Genomic DNA, 10,414 nt, shown 5'->3' with positions numbered 1-10,414 from the left:
TGAAATCTCAAAACCCAAAGATAAGTAGCATTACTATTCTGTTGAGTAAGTAAGCTAACCTCTTGATCTAGCTACTCTCATTTATTAAAGAGAAACAGGTTGTCTCAGGGATAGTAGTGGATATAAAATCAATCAGGTAAAATACTTAGCACAGTTACACTACTAATATAATGTTTTCCAGGTTTCTCTTAGTTTTATAATACTGGAAGTCCCATCTAAAAATCTCTCAGTTCTAAAAAGGTTTGTCACTGTCTACGGCATAACCTCAAAGGAAGACTAGCAGTAAATTGTCATGTTCCCAGAAATCCAAACATGCCAAGGGAGTACATGAAAGTTCAATGAAAAACAGGACTTTGATCTGCGTATTTCCATAGATTTGGTTTTCTGATGTAAGACAGGGCCAGCTCACCTTCTTAGAAGCAAAAGTCCATCTTCTCAAAGTCATTGTCCCACTTTACACTTTGATTCATCAGAAACAATTTAAGTTTTAGCAAACGGCATTTCTTTCTGCCCATTTGTACCTTCCAGTTGAAGCAATGAGCAGCAGAAATCTTTTGGACTCCCCTGAGTTGCAAGCTGCTCTTGACAAACAGAAGGAAAGCTCAAGCACATAGCAAAGAGGCCACCTATAAAGTGCTGGTCTCCAACCAGCTCCCTTAGCCAAAGAAAATTCATCTCACAGCTCTTTTGGCCTTTTAAACTGCTCACATCTTTGGGTAACATAAGTACAACAGGACAAGTGTCATCATCAAGCTCTCAGCACTACATTTTCAGTATAAACCTTGTCTTTTTCCTGTTCTAAACAGGATTAGAAGTACAACTAGAAAAGGGTTTTCTTAAGATGATTCTAGCTGGTTGCTCTCTGCTCCGCCATTGGGAAAATCTCATTCTTGAGGAGTTTTAGGACTCACTTTTGTCCCCTCCCCCCCATTTAATATATCGAATCAGTTTTGACACCCTTACTAGAGGTCAAAGGAAATTTCCTTTGTCTACAACTCATGCTGTCCTTTCTAGTCATCAAGTCAGTCCTATCATCTAAAACAAAGACTAGCCGAATTCTAGTGAGTCATAACCATTTAGTTTCCTTTTGTCATCCATTATGTTTCACTTGGCCTCTCTCTTTCTTTTCTATTTTCTATTTCTATTCTGTTTGCCTAGACATTCTTAATTATCCTCTTCAAGTGCATTTAAATCTTTGATCTAAAAAGTACTCTGGTTGTTTTCTTTCTTCTGGAGAATCTAACTGGAATACCCCACACACATACATACCTTACACACACACACACACACACACACACACACACACACAATTTCAAACAAGAACCAGAGAAGTTTATATAAGGCCTGCAATCTGCAAGGATCTTTGATGTCTTCATTGATTACCCTTCAGTTTGAGAAACACTCACACAAATACACACAGACCAATGATCAGGACCATATCAATGGGTCAAATTCAAGAGGCAAATTCATCTTTCCATTAAGAAAAGTTCTCACCCCAGATGCCCCCTACAAGACATCAGCTATCCTCATCTTCCACTTCCTAAATTCCACCCAAACCAACCCAAACCAGGGCCACAGACATGCCACAATAAGTAAGAGGCTAAATCACAAGTTCCACTGCATTTTCACATGGACATATAATTTTTTGTTTATTTTTTGTTTTAAGCCACACCCATATCTGATGCTCAGGGGTTACTCCTGGCTATGCACTGAGAAATCAGTCCTGGCTTGGGGGACTATATGGGATGCTGGGAGATCGAACCGTGGTCTGTCCTAGGCTAGAGCATGCAAGGCAGATGCCTTGCAGCTGTGCCACCGCTTCGGCCCCTCAACATATAATTTTTGAATGGTTCCTTTCAAACCCTAAATATAGGTCTAGATCTGGAGATTCCAACATAAAATGAAGCCAATTTTATCATTGGCTAATTTATAGAAACAAGACCTAATTTCTCACAGTATATTTCTGACCATGACAAGACCATAGAACTTTAACAAACACTCAAACCCTTCTTATATTAAACAGTATCAGTCACTTTCCAGCCTACTTCAGGATCACATATAGTATATCTATCCCAGCGGCTCAGTATAGGAATCAACCTAGAGAGGATATCCTTACAGAACAGAAAATACTCACTCCTACTGGGACAATTTAGACACATGAATCTAACATGACTATCTTTGACATATGCGGGGAAGCTGGGAAAACCCACACACATGTGAAGAAATGTGCAAACTCCATACAGAAAGTAGCCTTGACAGGAATCAATTTTTTCTCATCAAACTTATGACAAAATGAAGTTGAACTAAACAATCTATGATAACCTGATGTGCTTTTTCCTGAAAGGGTTGTATAATTTCTGGAATCTTTTCCATTCCCTCAGATTCAGGAATTCTTTAACAGGAGCATAGGACAAAAAAAGGGGGGGGAGGTTAAAAATATTAAAGCCCAGGATTTCAGGTGTTCTGTAATGTTGGCCTGATTGTTTCTTTTGAGTTTTTCCTGGAATAAAAGTCTATGCCCTGCCATAAGATTTTTGGAAACTATTAGAAGAAATTGATCCTAATGATATGCAAAATTAGCACAATAAGGATAATGCTTATAACAAATGGATCTTGACACTGCATTAATGGCTTTTTCATAGGAGAAAATGAATTCAGGAGCAAATAATGGAAATTAATGAAGGTACTCTGAGCAAAGTCCTCCTCTCCTCTAATGGTTTTAATAGAGCCTATTCTCCCTTCAAAATGACCAAGGTACTACAGACAATCCTGGTGATATACAATCCATGTGGGAAAAGCAACCTCTGAAGCTTTAGAAGCTGATTCACTTCTCAAGGGAAGTGGTAAATTTCCACTGCCTTTATAGATCATTTAGCTGATATTTCAATACCAACAGCCAATGTCTTTAAGGAGTATATAGAGCTTTAATGGCATTAAGGTGACTGAATTTCCTAGGACTCCTGAAATCTTATCTGTTAATGAAAAGTATAAATTGCTTTGACAACAGACTAGTCTGTAGATGCATTTTCCCAGGGAATGAATGCCTCACCCCCACTTTCTTTTAGGTCTGTAAGTTCAAATCCCGAATGAGTGAAAATTTTCCAAGCAATAGAAAAGCCATGTAGGTGATTCAGAGAAGAAGCCACAAGCAAGATTTTCCTATGTCTAAACTCCACCACCTTTAAGCTGGCATTTGAATAGCAGGATCAGGGTCACTAACTTTAGATATTTTAAGACATGCAGATACCTTTTGCTGTAAAATTGAAATCTCCATTCTACAGAATCCCCTTGTCCTGATACCCTATTTACCTGATATCCTTGTATCAAACACACTATTATTAGATTGAAATGAATGTATACTGTCCATATCTCCCAATTCAAATGTTTAAGCCCCAAAAGGCAGAATTTTGTTTCTTAGTCTTTGTTTTGCTTTGTAAAGGAAGCCATACCTGACACTTCTCAATGGTTTCTCCCAGCCTGGTGCTCAGGAATTATTCCTTCATTCAACACAGTGAGATGAGGACTGGGGGAATATTTTAGAATTGGATCATTCATTCAACAAACATTCATACTAAATATTACCTCCAAAGCATCACTTAAAGCATGTGCAGAGTGTGTTAGCACAGCAGATATGGGCCCATTCATTTTTATATGACCTTTGAATCCATTATTTTATTAATTTTTTGACTTTGAGAAGTTTCCTTAAAATCTGATGTATCTCTAGTTATTCAAAGTAAAATGGGGGCTGGAGAGATAGTACTGCAGATACTTGCAGTATCTTACATGCAGCCAACATGAGTTCAATTTCTGGCACCCTATATGGTCCCTAGACCACCATCAGCTATGAGCTATGAGCTTAGGTCTCGGAGTAAGCTCTGAGCACTGAAGGGTGTGACCCTAAAACAAAATAAATAACAAAAAATAAAATGGAAGTGCTGGCTGTCCCTACCTTACAAAGGCCTGGAGAATAAGAGGGAATTACTCAGACAGCACCATGCATTGTTCCAAGTACATAAAAAGAGTCTGATAAATATGGAAAAACATAATTGTGACACATGTCTCAAATAGGGACAGTGTGGAGGATATTGGGCATTTCAGTGGTGGGGAGGATGCAGTAACTTTGAATATCAACCCCACAAATGTCAACACCATAATAATGCTAAACTGTTTTTTAAAAAAATATGTCTTTAAAAAGTTAAAGAAGATTGCCAAGGGAAAATGGAAGGCAAGAGAAAAGCCCTCCCCCAAATTCGACAGTTTGTAAAATATCATCATGAGAATTCTTAAGGTGCTCAAGTAATTACAAATTAGAGTTCTAATTGCAAGTTTGGCAGCTATTGGTAGTTGGAGCTGAAAAGGTGAGTCAGGTACAATTCATAAAGGATGATCAAATCCTGCTAGGGAATTGGGCCACTTTAACCCAGAAAAGAACATGATCTCTAATTCCTAAGTATATTACTATCCCTTGTCTGAGGATGGGTTTCACAGAAAGGGCCTCAAACTTGGAAAGCAGCTTACAGATGTATCTTAAAGAGAGCTCCTATGATCAACATCTGTGGAAAGGAAGCACGGAAGCAGAATTAAAGGGTGCCAGGTCAAGCTGGAACAGCCTGATTATGATCCCCTACTAAAAACAAGAATCAGAAAAGGGGTCTTTAACTCTGTCTTACACATCCACTGAATGGGAGCTTTGACTAAGAAGCAGACTTTACAGCTGGGCCCATGAAGGAAGCTAAAGCAGCTCAACCAACAACTGAAGCAGTAAGTGCAGTGCCTTGAAGAGGTCCTGGATAGCATGTCTCCATGGCCACCACACCTTTCCTATGAAAGGCTAAGAACAATAGCTCACAAGGAAACCAAGAGACAGGGCAGAGACTTCAATTGTCCCTCCATGAAAATACAACTGGGCAAAGCAGCTTACACAACACAAGTACAAAGATACACATAGCAGTGTCTAAAAATAAAGAATTCCTCAGAGAAAACTTCATTCTTTTATTCCAACAAGGTATACCTAGCAGCTTTTTCTTTCTCCCTTAAGCCTTCAGAGTCTTTCCAGCAGAGACAGTTTTATTTATGATGCCTAATGATACCTGAAAAGAAAAAGAGCCCAGCCAGGGAAAAATGAGAAGCTCAGCTAGGGATCTTCAAGGCTCCTCAATATATTTCTTACTCTTTTTCCAGGCAGAAATTTCCATTTACCAAATTCTTACAGCTCAATTTGTCTTCTGTTAGTTTTTCATTATTCCTATTTTTTCTAAAGCACACACATACTCGGGACAAATCATCATTTTCTCTGATTCATGTGTTCAATTAGTGCAGATATTAACTTGAGCTGCCTGACCCATGGCAGTGACTAAATGAGCACCTCCAATTCTAAAGTTGCCTAAATATTCCAGTATTAAATTAGCCTTTCACAGGCATCAAATGACTGGCATGGGGGAAGGCTTCTTAACATTTCTATTTGTGTGATAAAGAAGCCTGAGACTTGCTGGTTCTTTTAAGCTTATAAACTTGCAGGAATGAGCTAAATCACAAGTGACAGTTTAGGGGACTCAGATACAGCATCAACCCTAGATCTGAAATGTCAAAGACAAGAGTGAAACAAAGCTGAGGAATGAAAAGGCCTGAAATGGCATTGAAGAGCTAGAAGACATTTTAGACAAGATAACCCATTCCTTCACTTTTCAGAAGAGGGGAAATAAAGCCAAGAAAGGTCAATTTAGTTGTCCCTACGATTCAACAATTTAGTGCTAGGGCTAAGACTCAAATTTCTTGGCATCCAATCCTGAAATATTTTCTACTTCATCTACCGGAGGAGAGAACCATACCATTGAGAGACTGGCTGGAACCAGAACTATTTAAAGGCCCACCTGTGCAAAAAAGTTATTAAAAATATAAAAGGATCATCACTTCCCATTTAGTGGCTTATCAATGAACTGTGAGATTGTTTTAGCCATGTCAATGAGTGAGAGAAGTAAATTGCCTAACTTGAATACAGGCAGGGGGAGGGAGGAAGGAGATGGGGGACATTGGTATTTGGAATGTTGAATGTTCACCCCTGGTGAAGGGGTGTTCATATTATGACTAAAACCCAACTACAATCAGGTTTGTAATTGTAGTGCTTAATAAAGATAATGTAAAAAAAATAGATTGTTTTAGCCAATGTTTTTTCCTCAATCAGAGGACAATGAAAGCCTGGTCTCTTCTGGGTCTTTGAAGAATACATTCTTTTTTGTTTGTTTTTGTTTTTGGGTCAGACCCAGCAGCGCTCTTGGGTTACTCCTGGCTCTATGCTCAGAAATCGCTCCTGGCAGGCTTGGGGATCATATGGATGCCGGATTCAAACCACTGTCCTTCTGCATGCAAAGCAGACACCTTACCTCCACGCTATCTCTCCGGCCCAAATGAAGAGTACATTTTTAAGTCTAGATTTATTCTTTTATTTCTCCTCCATCACTTCACCCATACCTTTTTTTTTTTTTTTTACCTTTGACAGCTTGCTGAGACTGGTTAATTAGGTTGCTCTATATTTATTCCATCATTCTGACACATAAGAGATTCACCAGGAAAGGAAACCTGCTTCTTCCATCCCTCCATCCTCAGCATACAGAAAACACAGAGAGCCACCGTATTAAACACATGAACAAGTAGATCTGTGACTGAATTAAATAGTGACCAGTAGGAATTGTACACTTTTACCCATTTGAAATAATCGTACCGTCTCCTTTTCTACTTCTCCTTTCATTATTCTTTTCCACCTTGCATTTTTAAATATAGAATCTGAAATACACAACATTCATGTTTATTTCCATTGTTACATAGCTAATGAGAGACAAAATTGAAATGAAACTTTAATTCTGGTTTTCTATCTCTTTCCACTTGATCACAACAGGCTTATATGCTCCCCTCCTTCTTATATATGCTTGTATTATATATTGTATATATATTATATACATTATATACATATACATTATATATATTGTATATTGTATATATATTATATATTGTATATAGTATTCATATAGATAAATATTTACATATATTTTCGTCCACAAAGCAGAAAGTTATTTTCCAAAACTTTTTGTTCTATGTGTCACAATCCTAAAAATTTTCCTCTAGGGGTAAAAATCAATAAGTAGGAAAAAAGTTACATTTTATATGCTCTCTGTGGATGTTCACAAAGATTTTAGAACCCTGAACATATATCACAAAATGAATTTAATTTTGTTAGACTCAATTTTACCAAATTTATTTGTCAAAGGCAATCCTTTTATAAGCCTAACACCATTCACATTTCTTATAACTAACATTCCAAAGCAAAACATAGGTAAATCTAAAGTTAAAAATAACAATATGGCCTAATCGCTATAGCAAGTACTTCCAGTGCTATGTTGAATAGGAGTGGTGAGAGAGGACAGCCTTTTCTTGTGCCAGAATTTAGAGGGAAGGCTTTTAGTTTTTCTCCACTGAGGATAATATTTGCCACTGGCTTTTGGTAGATGGCCTTAACTATATTAAGAAAGGTTCCTTCCATTCCCATCTTGCTGAGAGTTTTGATCAAGAATGGGTGTTGGACCTTATCAAATGCTTTCTCTGCATCTAAGGTGGCAGGCTACAAAATTAACACACAAAAATCAATGGCCTTTCTATACACCAATAGTAATAAGGAAGAAATGGACATTAAGAAAACAACCCCATTCACAATAGTGCCACACAAACTCAAATATCTTGGAATCAACTTGACTAAAAATGTGAAGGACCTATACAAAGTAAACTATAAAACTCTGCTCCAAGAAATAAGAGAGGACACGCGGAAATGGAAACGCATACCCTGCTCGTGGATTGGCAGGATTAACATCATCAAAATGGCAATACTCCCCCAAGGCATTATACAGATTTAATGCGATCCCTCTAAAGATACCCATGACATTCTTCAAAGAAGTGGATCAGGCACTTTTGAAATTCATCTGGAACAATAAACACCCTCGAATAGCTAAAGCAATCATTGGGAAAAAGAATATGGGAGGAATTACTTTCCCCAACTTTAAACTGTACTACAAAGCAATAGTTATCAAAACAGCATGGTATTGGAATAAGGACAGGCCCTCAGATCAGTGGAATAGGCTTGAATACTCAGAAAATGTTCCCCAGACATACAATCACCTAATTTTTGATAAAGGAGCAGGAAACCCTAAATGGAGCAGGGAAAGCCTCTTCAACAAGTGTGTTGGCACAATTGGATAGCCACTTGCAAAAAATTGAACTTAGACCCCCAGCTAACATCATGTACGAAGGTAAAATCCAAATGGATTAAAGACCTCGATATCAGACCCAAAACCATAAGATATATAGCACATAGGCAAGACACTCCAGGACATTACAGGCATCTTCAAGGAGGAAACTGCACTCTCCAAGCAAGTGAAAGCAGAGATTAACAGATGGGAATACATTAAGCTGAGAAGCTTCTTCACCTCAAAGGAAATAGTGCCCAGGATACAAGAGCCACCCACTGAGTGGGAGAAACTATTCACCCAATACCCATCAGATAAGGGGCTAATCTCCAAAATATACAAGGCACTGACAGAACTTTACAAGAAAAAAACATCTAATCCCATCAAAAAATGGGGAGAAGAAATGAACAGACACTTTGACAAAGAAGAAATACAAATGGCCAAAAGACACATGAAAAAGTGCTCCACATCACTAATCATCAGGGAGATGCAAATCAAAACAACGATGAGATACCACCTCACACCACAGAGAATGGCACACATCACAAAGAATGAGAATAAACAGTGTTGGCGGGGATGTGGAGAGAAAGGAACTCTTATCCACTGCTGGTGGGAATGCCGTCTAGTTCAACCTTTATGGAAAGCGATATGGAGATTCCTCCAAAACCTTGAAATCGAGCTCCCATATGATCCAGCTATACCACTCCTAGGAATATACCCTAGGAACACAAAATACAATACAAAAACCCCTTCCTTACACCTATATTCATTGCAGCACTATTTACCATAGCAAGACTCTGGAAACAACCAAGATGCCCTTCAACAGACGAATGGCTAAAGAAACTGTGGTACATATACACAATGGAATATTATGCAGCTGTCAGGAGAGATGAAGTCATGAAATTTTCCTATACATGGATGTACACGGAATCTATTATGCTGAGTGAAATAAGTCAGAGAGAGAGAGAGAGAAACGCAGAATGGTCTCACTCATCTATGGGTTCTAAGAAAAATGAAGGACATTCTTGCAATAATAATTTTCAGACACAAAAGAGAAAAGAGCTGGAAGTTCCAGCTCACAACAGGAAGCTCACCACAAAGAGTGATGAGTTTATTTAGAGAAATAACTACATTTTGAACTTTCCTAATAATGAGAATATATGAGGGAAATGGAGAGCCTGTTTAGAGTACAGGCGGGGGTCGAGTGGGGAGGAGGGAGACTTGGGACATTGGTGATGGGAATGTTGCAGTGGTGATGGGTGGTGTTCTTTACATGACTGAAACCCAAACACAATCATGTATGCAACCAAGGTGTTTTAATAAAAAAAATAATAATAATATGGCACAATCACCACTAGAAACATGATCCTCATAAAAATGCACCATCCAGGTTCATCACTTTGTGAGAAAATCAACTTATTGTTTTAGGGAAGCAAAGAGCCACCTGGGTGTCTCTGAGAAACTGTTATCAAGAAGAGATTAATGGGGGCCGGAGAGATAGCATGGAGGTAAGGTGTTTGCCTTTCATGCAGAAGGTCATCATGAGATGCTGGGATTCGAACTGATGACCTTCTGCATGAAAGGCAAACACCTTACCTCCATGCCATGAGCAATTTCTGAGCATGGAGTCAGGAGTAACCCCTGAGCACTGCCAGGTGTGACCCAAAAACCACACACACACAAAAAGAAGAGATTAATGATAGGGAGAAGACAAAGCATTGTAACTGCCATTGCTTTATGATTTTTACTTTATATATCTTGAGCTGGATTTGATGCACAAGCATTTTGGATTCTTTCTATCTCGACATATTAAACCTTTAATTATCAATATAATTTTTAAAAAATCATGAAAATCTCATAATCTATAAATGGGCTGCTATCTTTAAATTAAGACAGTTCACATCTTGGTCTTGCATCTTGACAACTGAATTTTCATTTGTTTTGTTGTTGTTGCTATTGTTGTTGTTGTTATTGTTTTGGAACCACATATAGCAATCCTCAGGGGTTACTCCTGGCTATCTGCTGAGAAAACACTCATGGTGGTGCTCTTGGTATTGGGGGCCAGAACATGATATGGCTTGCCAGGGATCAAACCTGGGTCAGCCATGTGTAAGATAATATTGTATCACCTACAATGCTGTCACTCTGGTCCTTAACTGAACTTTTTGACAGTAACTCCATAT

The sequence above is a fragment of the Suncus etruscus genome, chromosome 9 (assembly GCF_024139225.1).
Source record: "Suncus etruscus isolate mSunEtr1 chromosome 9, mSunEtr1.pri.cur, whole genome shotgun sequence".
Taxonomy (NCBI): domain Eukaryota; kingdom Metazoa; phylum Chordata; class Mammalia; order Eulipotyphla; family Soricidae; genus Suncus; species Suncus etruscus.
This window is presented reverse-complemented; position numbering follows the sequence as displayed.